Source organism: Pyxicephalus adspersus, chromosome 8 (genome assembly GCF_032062135.1).
Source record: "Pyxicephalus adspersus chromosome 8, UCB_Pads_2.0, whole genome shotgun sequence".
Lineage (NCBI taxonomy): Eukaryota > Metazoa > Chordata > Amphibia > Anura > Pyxicephalidae > Pyxicephalus > Pyxicephalus adspersus.
In genome coordinates, this window is record NC_092865.1 from 71343266 (window position 1) to 71365000 (window position 21735).

At 37.7% G+C, this 21735-nt stretch overlaps 1 protein-coding gene across 5 annotated transcripts in view; it reads left to right on the forward strand.

Annotated features, from left to right (window-relative positions):
- Positions 1–21735, forward strand: part of MGAT3 (beta-1,4-mannosyl-glycoprotein 4-beta-N-acetylglucosaminyltransferase) — a 70090-nt gene that overhangs the window by 29956 nt on the left and 18399 nt on the right. Inside the window, exons 2-3 of one of the 5 annotated variants that reach the window (XR_011922029.1) lie at positions 16237–16341; positions 20437–20650. The exons of 2 other annotated variants lie outside the window; for them this stretch is intronic. The gene's annotated coding sequence lies outside the window, so the exon portion shown is untranslated. Of the gene's footprint in view, positions 1–16236; positions 16342–18214; positions 18789–20436; positions 20651–21735 lie in introns of those variants that run through there. 2 more of the 5 variants (XR_011922027.1, XR_011922028.1) reach the window with 2 other exon arrangements.

The following is a 21735-nucleotide window of genomic DNA, read 5'->3' on the forward strand; positions in this document are numbered from 1 at the left end:
ATACTGCAGAAGTCAGATTGCTATAATAACATGCAGACACAAACTTTGGGCATTGCAGATAATTGTATTTACTTAGACAGTGCCATGAAAATTAAACTAGTATGGGTGAGGTAATGGCTTCATTCTGCTTTGCTGTTTAGCTGTCTGTTCAGAAATATTGGAGCTGTGGGTGTTATTTTACATTCTTTAGTGCATTAATCTCTAAATTATCTCTAAAATAATAGATTTTATAGCAGGCTTTGATGGGTAAGGTCAGCTCCTCTGTTCTCTCTACCTTGTTTCTTTACATAACCACTCCTTTTTTGCAGGAATTTAAATACTGGGAGTTTAACTATTTGCTTTGATTATTAAGGATTGCTCGGTCAACTGATTCAGACTTTATGGTGCCTTGTTTCATTCTAGAAGTCATTTACAAAGCATACATAATTTTCTGCCCTGAATACAAAAGATTTGCCTTGACACACCTTTAGTAGGGGGTAGGATCTAGCAGAAAACTTTTGAGTATGAGTAGAAAGTCTTCTTGCCTACTAGTATAGCAGTCTATAGCTCATTGTGTTTGCCATTCAAATTACTAGAAAGTGAAAAAGAGAAATTGTAGCATAAGGGGGCTGTTTTGTTCTATTGGACATACCCTCCACTTAATCTGGAGTACCAAAAGTCCAGGTAAAGTTTGGAATACTCATTCGAGAATTCTCATTCTAGTATGTAGGAAATGTTCTTTAACGTTTTCATGCAATACTAATATACACATACACTGAAAACTTTGGTGGGGGATTATTTTGCCTCTGTTTTGGCAACACTTAACATATGTTACTCATATCCATAACAACCAATGTTTTTTCATATTTCTTCAGATCTTTTCCAATTATTCACATTTCATACACTGTACAATAATAAGATATACTTATAATAGCCATAATATACCCCTAATCCCAGTCTCAACCTAACAGTCTTAACCCACAGACCACCCACCAGATTTAACACCACCAGACTTAACCTACAGCCGTAATTCCCACCGCCACTTCCATAACCCATAACATACAGGTCCAGCCATAAGCACCCATAACACAATTAGGGGTATTGTAGACATTAAGGAAAATAATTCACATTTGGCACACATATCACTGACCACCTTGCAATGAAATATCTTGCTAAGATATCAAATCTTTCCAACCTTCTCTTCTCCTTTATGTGTGTGACATGAGGGCTGATCTTTCTTTTCTACTGATATGCTGTTGCTGTTTTGATGATTGGACCTACTCATCCTGGCTTCCTTCATTTTCAACAATGACTGACTGAATGGTGACCACTAACCATCAGTACAGGCTGACTAGTGGTCAATGTCGGGATTCAAGGGAGAACAGTGGAGTGGAGTAACTGACAGATGGTTGGGCATATGTAGGGGCTGCAAGTTCAAATTCTAACGATTTAAACATTTTGTTTCATGTATCCTATGCTTAGGGAATTTTTGTTTTCATGAAAATATTGAGTTTTGTAAACTTTGTGTGGTTAAAACATAATTTAACAGTAATCAGTATGTTAAAGTTTGTCTAAAGCTAAAACCATTTTGTTTATATACATATTCAATGTGTACACATAGAAATTTACAATGTTGTAATCAATAGCCATAGCAAAAACTACTAACACTAATAATATTATATCCTAAATCGTTTTATATAAACATATATCTATAACCATTAAATGCAGTTTATTGAAAAGAAAACCTTAATATACAATTAAAAACACAACCACATAAAAATTAGCACATTGGCCGTTTTTTTCACATTTCACGTGGTTTGACATGTTTCACCACTTGGGCTTCATCAGAACTCTATAGACAGCTTTTATATTGATTCTAGAATAAACATAAAACACTAATTACTTTCAACATCAATTTTCAATTTCAATAATGCAATTTATCAATTCATCTGCACTTACTTGGTGACTATTCACCATTTGAATTTTGTTTACCCATGTATGGCATATATCGATAAGTTTTATCCCATGTAGTTTTCCTTTATTCAGAGTTAATAGCGCAAAAATGAGAGCAGCTTCCATAAAAGTGCATAGTTACAGTTAATCAGTCACCAAATATTGTTTTTCAATAATTAACCATATTTTCACTATACTTATCTTAGTTGCAACAGGAGGGAATCTTCAATATGAAAAAAAAACCTCTATATCAAGTGGAATAGAAAACACCAGCACCTATTCTCCAAAGAATGTTATTATTTTAAAATAAACATATTCTCAAAATTTCAAAAGAATACTCCAATATTAAAATGTTCAAATTGTTTCAGTGTATCAACCCCCTAAGTTGTTCTGAAATCATTTAGTATGTAAAAATGTCTTATTTCACAGATAATAGTCACGATGAAGTATCACTGCTGTATTAAGCCCACTTCTGACTTGTCACTAGTACTAAGCTTATCTAAACTATTCTGCAGCTGAACATTTATACATTTTTGTAATCTGGAATATACTTGGCTCACGAAAAATATTAATTTGACTGGATTATGAAATTTTGCTTAGTGTTAATATAATTTATTCAGGGTTACACAGTAAGATTACGTTCTATATATAAAGTTAGGTCTATAAATATTTGGACAGAGACAACTTATCCTAATTTTTGTTCTGTACATTACCACAATTAATTTTAAACGAAACAACTCGGATGCAGTTGAACTGCAGACTTTCAGCTTTAATTCAGTGGGTTGAACAAAAAGATAACAATGGGAGGAACTAGAGCCTTTTTTACACAATCACTTCACTTCAGGGGCTCAAAAGTAATTGGACAAAAAAAAAAGCTGAAAATAAAATGTTCATTTCTAATACTTGGTTGAAAACCCTTTGCTGGTAATGACAGCCTGTAGTCTTGAACTCATGGACATCACCAGATGCCGGGTTTCATCCTATTCAATGTTCTGCCAGGCCTTTACTGCAGCGGCTTTCAGTTGCTGTTTGTTTGTGGGCCTTTCTGTCCGAAGTTTAGTCTTCAACAAGTGAAATGCATGCTCAATTGGGTTCAGATCAGGTGGCGAATATTCCACTTTATTCCTTTAAACTCCTGGGTTGCTTTGGCTGTATGTTTTGGGTCATTGTCCCTCTGTATTATGAAACGCCTCCCAATCACTGTGACTGTATTTAGCTGGATTTCAGCAGACAGTTGGTCCCCGAACACCTGAGATGAGATGTCAGAGTCAAAGTGTTTTATACTGACTGACAGCCCTGTTAAAAAACATAGTGCAATTGAAGAAGTGGAGGTCACATATAACAAAGTATCATGGGTCATCTGCTGTGCTGCAGAACACTTTTAACAATTTTTGCAAATGCTTCTCATTCAAGTCTACTAAAGCAGTTTAGCAGCTGACCGACCTGTGATGCAGCGTGGAGCTACTGAAAAACAGCAGCCCAACCACACTGCCCTCAAATATATCTGAAAAAATGGCTTTTTGTTCACTTCAATGATAATAAGGGTTTTGTGCAGCTTATTACTGGTTACAAAGTGGTGAACTGACCGCTTGGAAAACCACTTGTCCTAACATAGCCTATTACACCAAACCTCAGTGTAGTTCTTAGTAAAAGTTTCTCACATTGGTGTTGATTAAAGGGACATATGCAATGCTTTTTGGCTACAAAACAAATACTTTTCTTTATTTCCTGTTTTTCTAATAACAATTCTGCAATATTTTTAAAAGTAAGTAGAATGTCTTTGAGGAAGAGAAATGTGTTCTTGTAGAGGTGTCATGCGGGTGCAGTCTTTTTAACTTTATTCATGGCTTTGTTTCGACCTCATGTTGCCTATAGGATCGGTATAGGAGAGCCCAGCATTGCAAATGCTTTTCAGGGTGTGTGCATACTCAACAGATGACTAACTTTACTTTTGTAAAAGGCTTTTTTTTATCGACTGAAACCATTTCTCTAGTTTATTATGTGTTTACGGTCACATGTGAGGTGTTCAACACCTGATCCATGTTAAGTTCTTTTTCCAGCTGACAGATGTTGTAGAAACAGTGATAGGACATTTTAGAAAACTTTGCCAAAATAATAGGTGCCTGTGCACCTCTCACCATTTACTCATGGCTTAGTGGTGAGCATTCTGGCCTTTGCAGCGCTGGGTCCCAGGTTTGAATCTCGGCCAGGACACTATCGGCATGGAGTTTGCAGGTTCCCCCCGTGTTTGTGTGGGTTTGTTCCGGTTACTCTGGTTTTCTTCCACATTCCAAAAACATGCAGTTAGGTTGATTGGCTTCCCCTAAAATTGACCTTAGACTGAGTTAAAGATTAACTTACATAAAGACATAACATACGACTAGGGAAATTAGATTATTAGCATGCGGAGTTAGAACCAAATCGGGCCAAAACAAATGAAGATAGTTGGATCTCTGTGCATGTTACCATTGTCTCACAGGAAGTGGGACACAGCTATACCCTTTGCACTTCTGAGCTTTTCTTAACTTTGTTAATCTGGATAGACTTCTATTTGTTTTAACGTATATGCTACTAAATTTCATTTACATTTGTTTTCCTGCATATTTTTTGCATGTTAAATCTTTTTGCTGGGTGAGTGCAGAACAGTCAGGTAATTACAGTATATATACTTATCAACCCTTTACCTGTCAAGTTTTATTGTTTTCTTTCCATGGCTATGCAATCTTTTGAGGTAGCCAGTGATGTATGATGTTGTTTTATATTGTCAGTAGCCTGTCCGCTATCTGTAAAATAATTTGGGACATATTCAACATGGTTTCAAAATGTAAGAATGACACCACTGGGATCCCCTTCTGCTCCCAGTAAAATTGCCAGGTTTTGCATTCAGGATGGTCAACAGGAAGATTATGTATATTATTATGACTTTCTAGTTGTCTCTTGTCTGCTAAATAAGGGTGTTTAGTGTTTCGGGACTGAAGTGGTTAAATAAACCAAACTAAGTAGTTTATTTTTTGATAATTTTAGTGTATTTTTGTAGAATTTATTTTAATAAACAGTTGCAAAATTATCTTGGAAGTCAACAGGGCCATTTTGTATTTTCACACATTCTGAGCTCTCCAAAAATGTATAGTGTAGGGGGATTGTTGCATTCCTTTGCATTTATAGGGAGTTGTCTGTGTTCATATGCTTCACTTTGTGAAAGGGAACAAAGGTTAATGTTCCATAAGCACAAGGAATCGTTCATCCACAGATTACAATCATAAACCAATAAAATGTATGTAACTTCAAAATCTGTTTTTCAGTATGTTCATTGTCATGTCTCATTTTTTTGCCTCGGTTATTTAAGCTAATATTTTTGTGTGGCCCTGATGTAAAGTTTTGAACCCGTTAACTAACTGCTAACTGCAGGACAATGTGAATGCTAAGCTGCGTCCTTGCATTTAACAGCAATGTTGTCATCTGCTTTGCATGCTCCTTTGCCTTTGGGTTCCCTGCACGTAAGACCTACCTGTATTTACTGACATTTAATCTTCTAAGTTTATGCAGTGTATGCCTAAAATATTTATTTAGTTGTCACCTCAGAAAGAGCCCTACGTCTAACTTCTGTAGAACAAATTGTGATCCATTGTAATGCAACACCACTTCCTAACCATTGCTCCTTTTATTGTATCACTAAAATACATTATTGCATCTTTTTCTTGTAATATCAGTGTGTCTGTAGAAACTTTATTTTGTAACTGTAGATAAAGTTGAATATCCGTGTAGTCATTAAATGTTTTTTAAGCACCAAGAACGTCATTTGGGTCATTGTAAAAAATGTTTAAAGGATATTTGTCCAGTTGAGATACTAATAGATCCCTTTGCCCACCCCAATAAGTCTGAAAATGTTTACTCTGTTAACATCAAGTCATTTACTTTTTGTTACATATTGAATTTAAGTACAATATTTATTTTGTTTGTTACTTTCTTTTATTCTGTTTCACTAATTCCTAATTACAGATAAGCTTTGTATACCTGCTGGTATGACTTGTTTCATTTGTGATTTGTATGTAGATGATAACTCTTTGACGTTCTATACATTTAGACAGTAAGAACGCACACACTTTTGGTTTTGTTATACCATCTTGCTCTATTTTCCGATAGGTTCCCTTAAATTTTTGAGCAGTTTCAAAATGGAACCTGAATGTTCACACTAGCCCTGAGGTTTTGGTGAGATTAGCACCTACTCATAGAACTGTTGTCTCTCCGGAGATGCCAACTTTTACCAGTTAAATAAAGAACGAATTGGGGCAGCAGAGGACAGTACCAGCTCTGCAATGCGAGTGTTCAAGTAGCTGGCAAAGTCATACCGTCAGCGGCAGTGCCAGCCCCTCTAACACTCTCACATTGCAGAGATAGCGCTTGACCTACCTCCTGCACAACTCCTGGTTCTTGACGTAACTCCTGCACAGGGTACAACAGAACATCAGTGATTTTGACATTTGAAGTGAGCAATCAGGCAGGTACGTATGCTTATTGCAGAAGGGACATTTCTGTTGACTTTTTTGTTAGGCTTTATGGGCTGTCAGCATAGTGAGTTAAATAGATGTCATGGGAACAATGAATTAGGTATCGCACCCATATGATAATCTTGTATTACAGACAGACAGATAACGAGTCACAAGATTTTTTTTTTTTAGCAGTTCATTGGATAATTTATTTTGTGGAATGTAGTCTGATAGCAACCTTCAGAATGGCATACTTTGGTGTTGTGGATAAAGAACCACAGTGCAAAACACAAAAAACGCAACCGTTGTTGCACCCCCTCAGGCCTTCTAACCACAGTAATTTTGAGTACACACACATGAAAACCAGGCATGTCAGTGTCCCGGCCAGGCAGTGTCCTTTACCCCTGGTAGCAGGAAGCACAACCAGTGTTTAGTTCATGCAAAATATGTGCAAAAAATAAAAATAACTGCTTGACTATGAGCAGGTGGGCACGTTGTTCTGTAAGTGCTGTATGTTAGGAGACGCTCTTCGGGTGGACAATTCCTTGCGGTGTCCCACAGCAATAGAGCGAGCTCAGCCTATTCCCTTCGGTGACGGAGCTCGCAGCAGCAGAGGAGTCCTAGGGCTTAGGGCTCTGCAGGTTGCAGCATCCTGGTCTCCCTTTAGCTGTGTTTTCCCTCTCGGCATCCCCTGCACTGAGACTGCACAGCTGAAGGAGATTTGGAGCTCTGCTACAGCTGATTAGCAGAATGGTTCCTGAGCAATCCCATGCTGCCATTGACTGCTGTCCCCAGTGCCTGTTGTAGTGTTTCGCTGGGCTGATCTGTGCTGGAGAGATTCTCGTGATTTTCTGTTGCTGACCATTGCCTGTTCCCTGACTCATCGTTTGTACTCAGCCTGGTCCGACCTCAGCTTGTGACCCGACTCTGCTGGTGCCTAATCCTTCTGTACCTCGTTTAGTGCACTGATCACCCGTGTATGACTTTGGCTTTGTACTCTGAATTGCCTTGTGGTACTGTACTTGTGCTGCTTATCTGTGGGCTCCTGGTCTGCTACCAGCCCATCCCCAAATGCCATCCTTTGTGCCCTAAGTCCTGGGGGCAACCCTGTGCTGGGAGACGCAACCAGTCACCTGAGGCTGAGAGGGGGGTTACTAAAGGCGAAGACTGTGGCGTTAGATTGGGGGACTGGCGTCTGGTGAATACTTGTGCTGATTAGGGCATTGCACTGTGCTAACAAAATTAATCACAGAATTTGCCACTGCAGTGGTTCCAAAAACATTGCTACGGCAGTGCCAGAGACTTCATAGAAGACGGGTCAGGCCGATATAAAAAATACAAATAATTTTAGCTCTCTTTTCATCAATATATCATTAGAGTATTTGGTAGAAGCAAGTATCTGAATCCGTCTTGATTTCAGCCTCTTGCCAGCACTTGTATAGTAGATCTCGCACTTGGGGAGGAAGAAGCAGCACAAAGAGCAATTCAGTTCAAATCAGTTGCACTTCTGGGATTACGTGATAACATGGAGAATGCTTATACAGGAGACAGAGAGGCAATCTTATGCTTTGATTCCCCAGGCACAAGCTGAAGGAGAAACAAGGTCTATAAATGTTACTAAAAATCAAATCTCTTGTCATTCCACACAAGGCTGAGCCCTGTAGACCTTAGGACCGGACAAACGGAAGTACAAATTATTTGTAATGTTAAACAGCTTTTTTACATGTGTGTTTTTTTGTGATTTTAGCTGTTTGCCTGATGTTTGACTTTAGGGGAAACGGCACTCCTAAACTGAACCTGAGATAAAGCTGGATAATAACATACCGAGAACATTGTAGAGAAAAAAAACAAAGCTGTACCAACCCTTTAAAAGATTTGCAGACTTTTGTCAAAGAGCTAAGGAGAGCTCCTTCCATAATATAAATGGGTGAATTTGATAAAACCTAACTTGTCAGGGAACAGGGACATGTCAACTTACGCTTTATGTTTACTTTGGCAGGTGAAATTCCTTATCAACACTTATCCAAACACCAAATTAACCCCTGGGAACCCACACATATTGTCAGGTGACAAATCAATTGAAGGTCTTTTTCTTTCTCCAGTGAGCCCGATTGGAGTATACTTTTCTGTTTTTTGGTATCAAGAAACTTGATGGTTTTGGATAATTTCTGTTGTAATTTGTTCAATATCAAAAATCAAAAAAACTGCAGCCAGACAGGCTCTTTATTGTAGTGAAGACATGCTATGTGTGTGACCTGCTATTATGTTATGTGTGACTGAGTCTTCTAAAACCTTGTGAAGAAAGTGTTGGATGGGGTGTATGTACCACCTCAATGGGCTGAGTGTACCTGCTATCCTATATAAATTTATGTCTTAGAGAATCTGAATAATAGTTCAAGGGGTTCAGTTATAGGTTTTATGGGTCTACGGTCCCGATTTATTAAAGCTCTCCAAGACTGGAGAGGATACATTTTCATCAGTGACGCTGGATGATCCAGCAAACCTGAAATGCATTTCCTAAAGTAATTTTTAAGGCTCCAGGAGATTGTATTGTCTGACTTTTCAGTTTCTTTTATGGAAAGTTGTATTGTTAGGGTCCTGGAGCCTAGGGAAGTGTGAAGGTGGGGGTGAGTTTCGCTGGTCCACTGGACCAGTTTTGCTGCATCAAAGTGACTGTATTTATGTCTGCTCCAGTCAGTCAGTGACCTGAGTGAGCCAGTTAGTAGCTCTGCAGAGTCACTGTTTGTTGCTGCTGACATTGCTGCCATAAAGATACAGGCTGGAGCCTGCAGTGAATTTATTTTCAAGCTTGCTTTTTTATGTTTGAACCATACTGACATCCCATTGCTATGGGCCAACCTGCATATGACAGAACCTTAAAGAGAGGGGATCGGTTTCAATTGCAGCTTGAGCTATTGAACTCCTTAGATAATATGCTTTTTACTACAGAATGTTGCACTAGAAAATGTGCAACGAAGTCCAAAGCTTCTCCTGCTGACTGAACACAGAAGTCATATGCGACCAAGTAAACTATTTTTATTTGCATTTTTTATTCCTGACTGTAATAAAGTATCTATAAAACCTCCAAACATTTCCTCAAAATTGGCCTGTTGTCTTCCAACATGCAATAAAAAGAAGGAGCACTTGATACTGTAGTAAAAAAAAATGTAAATGGCACCAATGGAAATCTCTTTCAGCCTGGAAATAGTAAAACTTTTTGGCACAGATTTGACAAGTTAGTAACAAGCCCCTGAGAACTGAAAGAGAATCTGCTTTTCCATGTGTCACTAGGATCACTAGGAAGGTGGTTACTGGATAACAGATAGTTGGTTTAATGATTCCACTATATTCATTTTCTTTGTTTGGCATGTTGCTACAAACTTTATGATTGGTGCTTGGATTGTCATATGACTTTGAAAGATTTGTTTTGTCTAAAAAAAAAAAAGAGACTTTTTTATAAAAGCTCTATCATTCTTATGCAATCGAAACAAAAGATGTTAAAATCAATATATTTTGCAAATAAGCAGCAAACTGCTAGTAGAAAGATTATGTCCTGCTTTAATATACACTGATTACAGGACATTGCAATATTTGTATACAGAGATTACAGACTGAAGGATCTCTCAAGCACTTAACCTCCTGGGCAGTAACCCCGAGTGTGGCTCGGGGTAAAAAAAAATAAAATAAAATAAATACCTACCTGGTCCCGCCGGTGTCCTCTGGTGTCCTGCCCGTCCGATCCCATCATCTGACCACGTCCTCTTCCTTCGATTGATCCCTGGCGACTGTTCTGGCCTTCTGCCGGGAGTTCTGGATGACGTCGTGCGTACGGCCATCGCTAGGGGCACGGCGGTAATGTCAAATAATTTTGTATTGCATTCAATACAAAATAACTGTATTGAATGCAATACACTGGATTTATATGTCTGAAAGCGGTATATCAATACATTGTATTGAATTGCATTCAATACAAAATAACTGTATTGAATGCAATACACTGGATTTATATGTCTGAAAGCGGTATATCTTTCATGAAAATTTGTTTTACAGTATAATATAGTATGAGTATAATAAAGTTTGAAACACAAAATCATGTCAACATTTATTTATAAAATTTATTATTACATTTATTTTTTTTAAATGTATTTAATTAATTATTGTGACATGATTTTGTGTTTCAAACTTTATTATACTCATACTAAAATGGTATACCTTAAAATAAACTTTCACGAAAGACATAAAAAAAATAGAGACAGAAATGAACCGCCCAGGAGGTTAAACATAAGTCAGCAGATAGCAACATTGTTGTTTTCTCTACAAGTCATACTATCTCACACGAGAATAGATTAACATTTATATTTCAAATAACCCTGCCTAATTAAGCTTCACCAGTTATCTGCTAGCTGAGCAAAATGCATGCATGTACACGTAAATATTTAACCCACAGCTAAGTATCGGTTTCTTTGTAGGTGATTCATTCTACCTAATAAATATGTCATTAGTTTGCCTCAATGTCTTATCATGTTATCAAACTGACCACAACTTTTAACCAGTTGCAAAAACACCACTTCCCATGCATGTTCACAGATTAATGCACTTGTGCATTTTGCTCCACAACTGAATGCGCACATCTCTAATTCACAAAGTGAACTCGCCCACAACCTTTAAGCTTAGGCTACACAGACGTTTTCTCCAGCGTTTAACCTAAGGTTTTAAAAGCCCATGCATTCCAATAGGCTAATCTACACCTGGACGTTTCCTTGAGGCACGTTTTTGAGCGGTATAGAGAATGTTACTTGCAACGTTTTAAAATTAAAATGCAGGGTAAATGCAGGAAAAAGCAAAAAAAAAAAAAGCTTGAAAGGGCTTGAAAACGCTCCTATTGAAAGCTTCTTTTGAAAACAATGGGGGCTTTTATAAGTGTTAATAAAGAGACTCCCAGATCTCTGTCGCCCCACCCTGAGGAATGAGTACAGGGGTACATAAAACCACTTACTCATTCCCTGAAAGGGTTAAAAATATGTGTAAAAAATAAAACGAAGCTTTAATGGTAAAGTATTTTATTGAATGTGTGTGCTTTGTGTAACTTAAACTTTTTTTTACAGTTTATCCCACAATGAAAGGATGATTCAAATGGCTGCATTCATGACATGAGCACAGATATGAGACTCCTGACAGTGTGGGACCACAGGCACTAGAGGACAAGTCTCCCCAATCACCTATAGTGCTTTGTGATTAGCTAAGGAAAGGGAACTCCTTAAGATGCTTCAGCTGTCATCAGGGTTTCCCTTTCCTCAGCCATTCAGCACTAGAGGTGAATGGGGACAAGTCTCAAGCATCATCAGAATGAAGCGGAGCAATCAGCTTGATTGGCTGAGGAAAGGAAAATCCTGATGATGCTTGAGCTGTCATCAGGGTTTCCCTTTTCTCAGCCAATAAGGACTAGACTTGAATGGGGAGACTTGTCCTCATTCACCTCTAGTGCCGAATGGCATTCACGGAGCGAAGCTAACCGCTATTAAGCATCATCCGGATTTCCCTTTTTTCAACCAATCATGGTAGGAGCTCTGCTATGTTGAAGCTCCGCTCCCCTGATGCTCCTTCAGCCCTAGCGGAGTTGTGGTATATGTTCTTGGATTCAGCATAGCAGAGCTCCTCTCTGTGATTGGCTGAGGAAAGGGAAATCCTGATGATGCTTAAACTCTCATCAGGATTTCCCTTTCCTCAACCAATCAGGGAGCACTTGAGGTGATTGGGGAGAGTTGCCCTCTAGTGCCCAGGGATCCCTCACTGTCAGGAGTCCCATGGCTGTGCTCATGTCATTAAAAGCAGCCATTGAATCGTCCTGTCATGGTGGGATAACCTGTAACAAAAAAGTTACACAAAGCACACACATTCCAAAAAATACTTTAACATTAAAGCCTCCTCTTATTTTTTACACATATTTTTAACCCTTTCAGGGAATGAGTAAGGGGGTTTTATTTACCCCTGTACTCATTTACTGAAAGGGTTAAAAGTAAAACTTTTTTAAAGGATTATGTAAAATCGTGGCAAATTGCGGTAAAACGTGTCATAGGCGTTTATAAGTTTTTTTAGCGTTTTTAAATATAAGCTTTAAAATGTTTGTAAAAGTGCATAAAAATGCCTATAAACGTGGTAGGAACATTTACATGCGTTTTTAAAACTGTCCGTGTAGATCCAACTTTAATATTTAATAATCTACGCCTACAGCTTGATTGAGTTAAACTTAAACTCTTAATATCTGTGTAGCGTATTATTATTAATATTATTATTATTATTATTATTAATAAACAGGATTTATTTAGCGCCAACATATTATGCAGCGCTGTACATTAAATAGGGCTACTTCAATGATAACTCCAACCCTTATAATATACCCTGTTCTGAAAATATACTTTATTGAAATATTTATATAAAGTTATGTTATGCTAGCTGTTTTTCGATACTCCATGCCCTCACATCTGACAGTCTATGGCATCCTTTCTCAAAATTTCCAAACATGTTGGAACCCTTGAAATAACTTTCAGGTCTTCAGGGAATCCCGGCTATAATTACAAAATCCGCAATTTGCAGCATATTAGCGTGGTGGTCAGTGGGAAGAATGGCACTCTTACAGATCATTGAAGGTCACTTAAACTGACCTGAGAGGCACAGAGGATCTCCTAGCAAACCCTGTTTTGAGAAATATTGGGAGATATTCAGGAACAAGATAAAGATTTGTTTTAAAAAATTCTGTTCTATGGGTAAATATTTGGGAACAAGATAAATATTTTCAAATATAATTTATTTATTGCTGGCTCCAAATAAAAACAGATGGTAAGGAGTTTCAATTTTTGTGTTCGTTATGTTATTAGTTAGCAGTCAGGATATCCTTTGTAATGAGTAATTTAGCAGTGTACAACAGTTTGTTGTTGTACAAATGTTGTCTTGCAACCTGTAACCTTAAAAAACTACCAGTGAACAAGTACCGTATTAGCATTCATGTAAACTTTTTGGGCATCAGACCCATCAACACAGAAGGATGATGTTGTAGGCATCACGTATTAATAATGCAGAAGGAATTTAAATTATGCAAAGCGTCATCTTATCTGTGAATGCACCTTGTTTCAGTGTGACCGATCACACCAGAGACAAACTCCAGATAAGATGACAAGCTGAAACAAGGTAATTGGTAAAAAAGCCTACTTTGTCACATGAAATATGGAACAACGAACCTAAATAAACTCCGACATAGAAAATGTTTTGTAAGTCACAGGATTTGATTTTTAGATTTGAGGACAGTGTCTTGCTTTTCACTGCTTCATTGTTTTGTGTCCTATCACAAAATATCTGAAAATATCTGTGTAGAAAGGCGTGTTGCAATATACTTGTATATTTCATACCAGTACACCAGTTTTATTCATAGAAAGAAAAAAATTATATTTCTAGGAATACTTTTTTTAAGGAAGTACAGGATCTCCCAGCGTTTAATTTTATTTACAAAGGACATTGAAAACAGCATGGGAAAAAAGTTATAGAACTCTGTACAGAATATAATGTGTTTTCATATGATAGGGTTAAGTTTTACTTAAAGTAAAACTTTTGTAAGTGCAGTGTGGGAATTATAAAGTGTGGTTAACTGGTGTGGTTTACTGCAAATCTGGCTACAGCTATAATGTGAGTTTATAAGTGTCACCCCTTGCAATCTGCTTAGTTTGAAATGCAGATTTTTGTGTTACTGACCAATGCAATTCAGACAATTTGTAAGACTTGAAAGTTGCTAGAAATTTTACCACTACTAGTAAGTCCTTTTTTTCCTCCAGACGAAAGAGTGCCCTTCTGTTCTTTGTAATGATCTTAAAGTGAATAATTGGGAAGAGAGTTCTCAATATATAAATGGTCCATATAGAGAACTCCCTTCCCATTTATTCATTTTGAGATCATTACAAAGAACAAGGGGGCACTCTTTGCATCTGGAGGAAAAGACGTTTTATCTCCAGATAAGGAAGGGATTCTTTACTGTAAGGGCTGTGAAAATGTGGAATCGGCTCCCTCAGGAAGTAGTTTCAGCAACTACTATAGATTGCTTTAGGAAAAAGCTGGATGATTTCTAGAAGCACAGAATATAACAGGATTAAGGATTTACAGTAAAGATAACAGAGACTGCTGATCCATGGAAACATTGCCTAATGGAATCAGGTGGGAATATTTTTTCCCCTGTTGAAGCATGTTTCACTTGGATATCCCAGGTGAAGTTGAAATTGCACTTATCTCATGGCACCTTAAGGATTTCCCTTTTATAATTGCTGTGGGGAGCACTGCTTCATAACTATTCAACATAAGGACGCCACTGGAAGTGGAAACAGGGTATATGGAGAAGTGCCATGTGTAGGTTCACATATCTGGCATTCAACCATTTTATGCAAACAGTGGATACATTTTATGCAAGAAACAATGATGCCCTAGCTAACTGTCTCCCCCTGCTGAACACAAAGCACAAAGGGCAGAAATACACATTCTCTATCAATAGCTAGTAATGGCTATGACAGATGGACGCCATTAATAGCAGTTATCATCAGTAGGAAATTTTGAATTCCTACTTTACCTAAATCCATAAGACATGTATGTATTAGCAAATAGCAAAATACTATAATTGTATATTGTATAAAAATACAATAATCAGACCTCCACCATGTCAGAACTTTATCATAGTAAGTAAAGTAATAGAAGCCCCACATTTAGCTTTACCTTCTATGAGCAAATGCTCACTTTAATAAATTATAAAATAACAGTAGTTAATATCAGTATTAACAAAAACACTATACATAATTACTTTATTACATATTTTTCTGTAATTTTTAGTGATCACAGCTGCAATGATGTAAACAAATAGATCAATAGCCATCACTGGCATTGTAACAATGGAAGATAGTATGTATTACATTAAAAAGTAATAAGGAGTATTGTATTGATAAAGGATGGTATCACCTTTGAATCTGAACTTGTGAAATAAATATCAGGTAGGGAACTGTAATTCTTTTTTCCATTTCAGGTAATGCTGTTTAGTCTGTATAATGTATAGTATAATGATAATGCTGTATAGTCCTGAATAGTCTGGTAGAATTGGGTAATACTGATGGGTATGCATGCCAGCCATACAAATACATGAAAACAGTTCCTTTATCACTGTGTGCGGTTGGACAGCTGGTGTGGGCACAGCTGGTCTTTCTTAAAGGATGTCATGCACATACCTACTACATATGTCCCATCCTTTTGTGTGTGAAATTCCCCCACCTACTAGATTGTAAGCTCTTCGGGGCAGGGTCCTCTCCTTCTGTATCACTGTCTGTATTAGTCTGTCATTTGCAATCTCTATTTAATGTACAGCGCTGCGTAATATGTTGGCGCTATATAAATCCTGTTTAATAATATTAATAATAATATTACCCTTCAGGGTAGAATTCCCTGCTCAGAACAGATATGGAAGGGTTACATTGTAATAGAAAACAAGAAGTATTTGGTTCAAGCTTGAATAATTGAGTTTTCTGGTTTTAATACGCAGAATGGATGACAGGCAGTTTTGTGGTGACAGCAAGGGATTAATTACTTAATCACACTGAGAGGTATTAGGAGACTGTGATTGCTTGATGGACAACTTCAATTATACATGATGTTATTTTTAATTTCTGGCAATTAAAGTGCTTACTATGGCTTGCAGGGTTCTGGTACAGCACAGACACAGCAGAAATGAATTTTCTAAATTCTGTAATATCAGCATAACAGTTTTATATTAGTTATATTTAGAATGTATTTACAGGATTTGGTTGTCTACTAGTACAGTGGTCGCCAACCTGTTGGACATCAGGGACCACTAATTTCATGGACTCCGGACCGCACATAAGCAGGGAGTGTCATTCAAAGGGTAAGAAATTCCCCCCAGAGTGACGTCATGATGCCAGAACCCGCCCAGTCCCCCATCGTAGGTCTGAGCCACAAACCATAAGGGAGACATGGTCTGCGGCTCTGGCCGGTGCACCCCCCTCAGCAAGGTCTTTCTTCTGACGCCTCTGGGGGGCCCACCGGCCAGAGCCATAGACCACCAAAATGTTCTCACAGACCACTGGTGGACGACCGCTGTTCTAGTATAGCTATAAATTATCCTGATTACAATCCAGTCCACAGATTTTGAAGATTTTCTTTTGAGAATATTTGTTGATGATGTCCAATATTTTGAACACAATAGATTGTTATTTTGAGTGTTAGAGTAAGCCTTTACTATATTTTCCTATTGTGTTCATTTTTTAAATGCGGGAGGCAGTTATTGAAAACCATCTAGGGAGAAACACCATGCCATGGTTTCAATGGTTATTCAGTTTGACACAGAAGGTTACATTTTGCTAAAGACCATAGGGTGTAGATTTTCTCAGATGGGGCAATACTTTTAAATTGCTTTTGCCTTTGATTTAAAGCTTGTATTGAGTTTTATTGAGTTAGAATCTTTATGGTATATTAATAAGAGGTACACTTATATATGAGGAAAGGTACCTGCTTCTGTGCAGCTCCCAAAAACACTTTGAGGCAAAATTTGCTATGAAGCTGGTTAAGCATTTTAGGACCATATACCAGTGTGTGAGAAACAGGTAATTTGTTTCTAAAGCAAAATTAATGTAAAAGCACTTTTTTTTTAGCAGCTCATATATGTGCCATGTCTTCCATATTTAGACTCAAGCCAACACTGTTAACATTGGGTATGAAACGCAGAAAAGTGAAAGTTCTCGATTTGCTGCTTCCCAGGCTCTTGGTTCCTCCACATTACTTGATAGAAATCTCTTTAATGTATAGAGTTCTATAAGCCATATATCTGGTATATTCAAAATGAAGGTGCACGGCTTTTAGCGTACAATAAGATGCATGGATACCTAGTAGTAGTTAGTCACAAGCTGACTAGTTCTTGTAATGCTGAAGACATTTCTTAGCTTTGCACGCTGTATCATTGATAAAACAGCTTGGAGTGCTGTGAAATGCCTTCAACATTACAAGAACAAGTCACCATGAATGTGTCTAACTACTACTAGACATATAATGGCCTGGATAAATGAGAACCTTCACAGATAAATAGCTCACATCCAGGCATCTTAAGAAAATTCCACTTGAGCAGGTCCTATAAGATTGTCCTAAAACAATGATTGTTTTAATCATTTTTACATATTTTTTTAACAGTTTGTTCTAGACCTAGGGAAATTAAAACTCCAAGCAGATTTGTGATGCATGCAAATAGGTTAAATTTACATTAGTGGAAAAGTAAGACAATATGAAAATCATATAATCTAAATTTAGAAATATTACATACACACACCAGTGAAACACACTCCAAAGGTGTAGTCAGGCATGCAGCTCTTTTTTTTTGTGTGTGTGTTTAAAATACATAATTGTTTGTTAAGGGGTATGTTAAAATATATTAATATATATTTTAACTTAGGGCTAAGTTAAAATACAGTAATGTGAAACTGTTGGCCCACTGAGGATGACCTATACCTTAAGTGGCTGCTGGTGGTAGGCAGGCACAGTGGCACTTGCTAGACTCATGCAAAACCCAAAGTTTGTGACCCAGACTGGGTGGGCAAAATGGGCTGAAGTAGATATAGCTGGGGAATGAATTTCAGAATAAACTGAAGCTAAGCAGTTAATTTCTGCTAATAAAGGTGCAGCAGGGTAGCATAGATAAAGAAAGTTCAGTTAGGCAATGACATTTAAGCGGAAGTAAACTGTAAACTCACTCACCTTTACCTTCGCAGATCCCTCTGGAGCTTTCCTGGATGGGGTCCCACATCATCCTGGTATCCGCCTTTGTCCTGGGGTGGAGGAAGCCATCCTCTTTCCCCTTCTTCCATCTTCTTCCTACGTCACCTGGAGATTTCACATAGATGGGGGAAAAATAAGAGTTCTGATCTCACTGTGCACTTGCCATTTGTATTTACCCCATTAAAGAAAAAACTCTACAGCAATCAGGACAGAATTTCTTACCTTAAATAAAAGGGTTGTTTACCCTAATTTTAAATGTTAAAAAGCAAGGCTGCATGAGTTAGCATTTCTTTATATTAAGCATTATTGGCATTAGGCACTAAACATTAAAATGGGACTAAACTGGAAAAAAAAAATCACACTTTGATCCCGCAGATTCCTTGATGTAGCTGGTCCTTCCCTCGATCCAGTCGCACGTCCGCTGTAAAGGGATCTCACTGCGTATGCGTGTGATGAGCATCTCTTTCCCCTTGGTGGAAAAATGCCCCTTCTGCGCATGCTCTGATCTCGGAGGAGCAGCCAGAGCGTTCCGGGATGCATGACTCCACAGCGGTCAAGACTTAAAGGGGGGGGACTTCCTGGTTTTTTTTTAACGGAACTACTATTTGTAATCCTAAAACCTTTTTTTTTATCGAAGAGTTGTCTATCTTTCTATGTAAATTAAAAAAAGTTGAGTTTTGCTTTGCTTAGCTTTGCTTTTGCTGAGGTATGCTTTAGGTGTACTTTGAAGCTTAAGTTTAAAGATAATTTATTAAGTTCTATTATTTATTTGTAGGTCAACTAGTAGAAGACAAAAAATGTCTTATTTGTGTTATTGTAACGTTTTGACATGGGGTCAGCTATCACAAACACTGCTTTCCAGTGCTGCACAGTAGTTCTCTTTACTGTTTCTATGAATCAGCCAAATTGCCGAAAATAATTAGAGTGGTTGCTACCGAACCTCAACAGCTGTTAAGGAGTTATGCAAAATCATTGTGGTAGCACATTTACCCTCTCTTTAGCTTATCAGCTTTAAATATATATGTATGTCATATAATAAAAATATATATGTAAAATACAAGCATATATATTGTATACATGCATAAACAGAAGCACTGCAATTTTTTTGTTATAACGCAAAGTACATATTGAAAATACACTAGTTTCCCTTTAAGAATGTTTCGGTGCAGGCTTGATTGCAGCCAGGAGGAGAAAGACAAGTGATTCTCCCCAGCAGTGGCTTGCTTGCCAGACTTTTTCAAGGGCAAAGAGAAGATGATCTAGAAAGTCACAAAGGATCCTAAAAAAACATCCAAAGAGTTGCAGGCATCAATTTTCTCTGCAAAAGTCGGTGATAATGACAAACAAACAAAAGACACTGAGCTTCTCCAGAGAGTAAAAAGACAGAAATCAGTGCTAACCTAGAGCGTAAATACTTCCTATTTTTGCCAGGAACCACCTGAATGATTTGGATGGCCTTTGGGAGTTTGCTGTAGGCAATGAGTTTGAAATGGAATATTTAGGACAACATAATTTCCTGGATAAAGCTAATACAGTATTCTCTAATATGAACAAAATAATAAAAGTTATTCTTTTTTTTATTAAGCAATTTATTACCAGATTTATAGCTTTCCCTTGATGTTATGACTGCAACAAGGAGAATTCAATGTAGGACAGCCTTTCTCAAACTTTTTAACATGGGGAAAGCCTTGAAATGATATTCAGGTCCTGGGGAAGCTCTTCTATATTTACTATATCCACAGATCACGGCATATTGGCTTGTGGTGAGTGGGAAGAATGCTTCTTACATTGCTGGTAAGTGAGCAGAATGTCACCCTTACAGATAGCTAAAAAAATGATTGGAGTCACTTAAACTGATCTGGGAGACACGAATTGCTCTTTGCTCAATCAGCCTCTGGAGGAACCCTATGGTTCCATGAGACCTTGGTTTGAAAAACATCGTTTAATGGCTTGTGCAAGAAAGTGATAAGTGCTGGAGAATCCCACTAATGGAGTTCCCCAGAGATGGAGAAAACAATAGTTTCAATGCAACAACAATTTCCCATAACCAAAACATTGACTTAAACTGGGCAGATGTTTTTCTTACCTTAGTGTTTCAAGCACTTCTGCCATAGAAATATAAATGTGCTAATCTGTGGCTTAGTGGGGAGCTGGAGTGGGTGTGTTGCAATTTCCAATATTCTCACCGTATTTCTGCTTTATACTTGGTTTATAGTGATCTAAAGCTGCGTACACACTTCCAATTATTATCGTTGGAGACGAACGACCAATCGGCCCGAAAATCATTCGCAAAAAAGGTGACCAACGACTCCGATGAATGAGGATTGTCATTGGAAATAAACGGCCGTCACGGCGGATCTGTTAGGCCGACGATCGTTCTCTATCTATTTACCCAACTTTAATTAAAAACATATTCATTTAATATTTAATATACAGCGTGCTCTATTTTGTTTTTTTTAGTGTCTCCCTGCAGTGCAGATTTAAGTTTCTTTGTAGTACTGTCGATATTTGGGACATTTTATAGAAAGTTAACCAGACATATCAAGTGTTCCTAAGCTTGTGACCTTACCTTCTCCTTCTTGTACAAATGTGTTATTACTGAACTGAAAAAAACAGCTATTTACATATCCATGAATGCTGACAGAATTTGTATTTCTGGTCCTACCACTTTTTAAATTCATATGCAGCAGAACAGCAGAGCCACGATGGTGGCCACATTGTTTAAACTATAAAGAGTCTGTCACTTTGCTCATTCAAGGGAAACTGACAGTTGTTGAAAGTATGGGAGGAACATGCGTGGCCAATCCCCAAGCCCGAACACTGTCACATGGGTGGAGGTCTTCCAATAATATTAGATCCAAGGCTTTAACAGACTAAAGGCATGGGGTAAAAGAGCAAAGGTAGGGTAATCTATCATTTGTTTCCTAAATGGACAAATTGGTTCTAATGATTTAATACAGGGATTGTACCTGCCTGCTGATTGGACAGCAAATGATCAGCACAGCACTAAGAAGTCATCCTCATGCATTTGTAGCAGAGCCAGATTGGCTTCCTAGTTTTAAATTCTCTCTCTCTTGTATGTAACAATACATTAGACCATTTTAAGATAATAACTTAGCATTTAATACCTGCCTTGAGTTTAGATTTAATATGAATCAAAATGATTTGCACTACTGGGTTTGAGGTTTGAATCCCAATTAAGATGCCTTAAGCAAAGAGTTTGCTTGCTCTTCCTGTGTTTGCCAGGGTTTCCTCTGGGCACTAAGATTTCCCTTGAACCTCCCAAACATGTCAGATAAGTAATTGGCTCCCCCAGAAATTGTCTTTGGTATGTATGGAAAAAAAACTCAATCTAAACCAAATTGGAGCACCGGCTACTGGCTGTTGAGTGTGATATGGATGCATGATAAAGACAATAACGAATAAAACTAGAAAAAAAAAAAGATGCTATTCAAAAGTGTCAAAGTAAAAGAACACAATATTTTTAACATGCAAATACATACAAATATGAGAC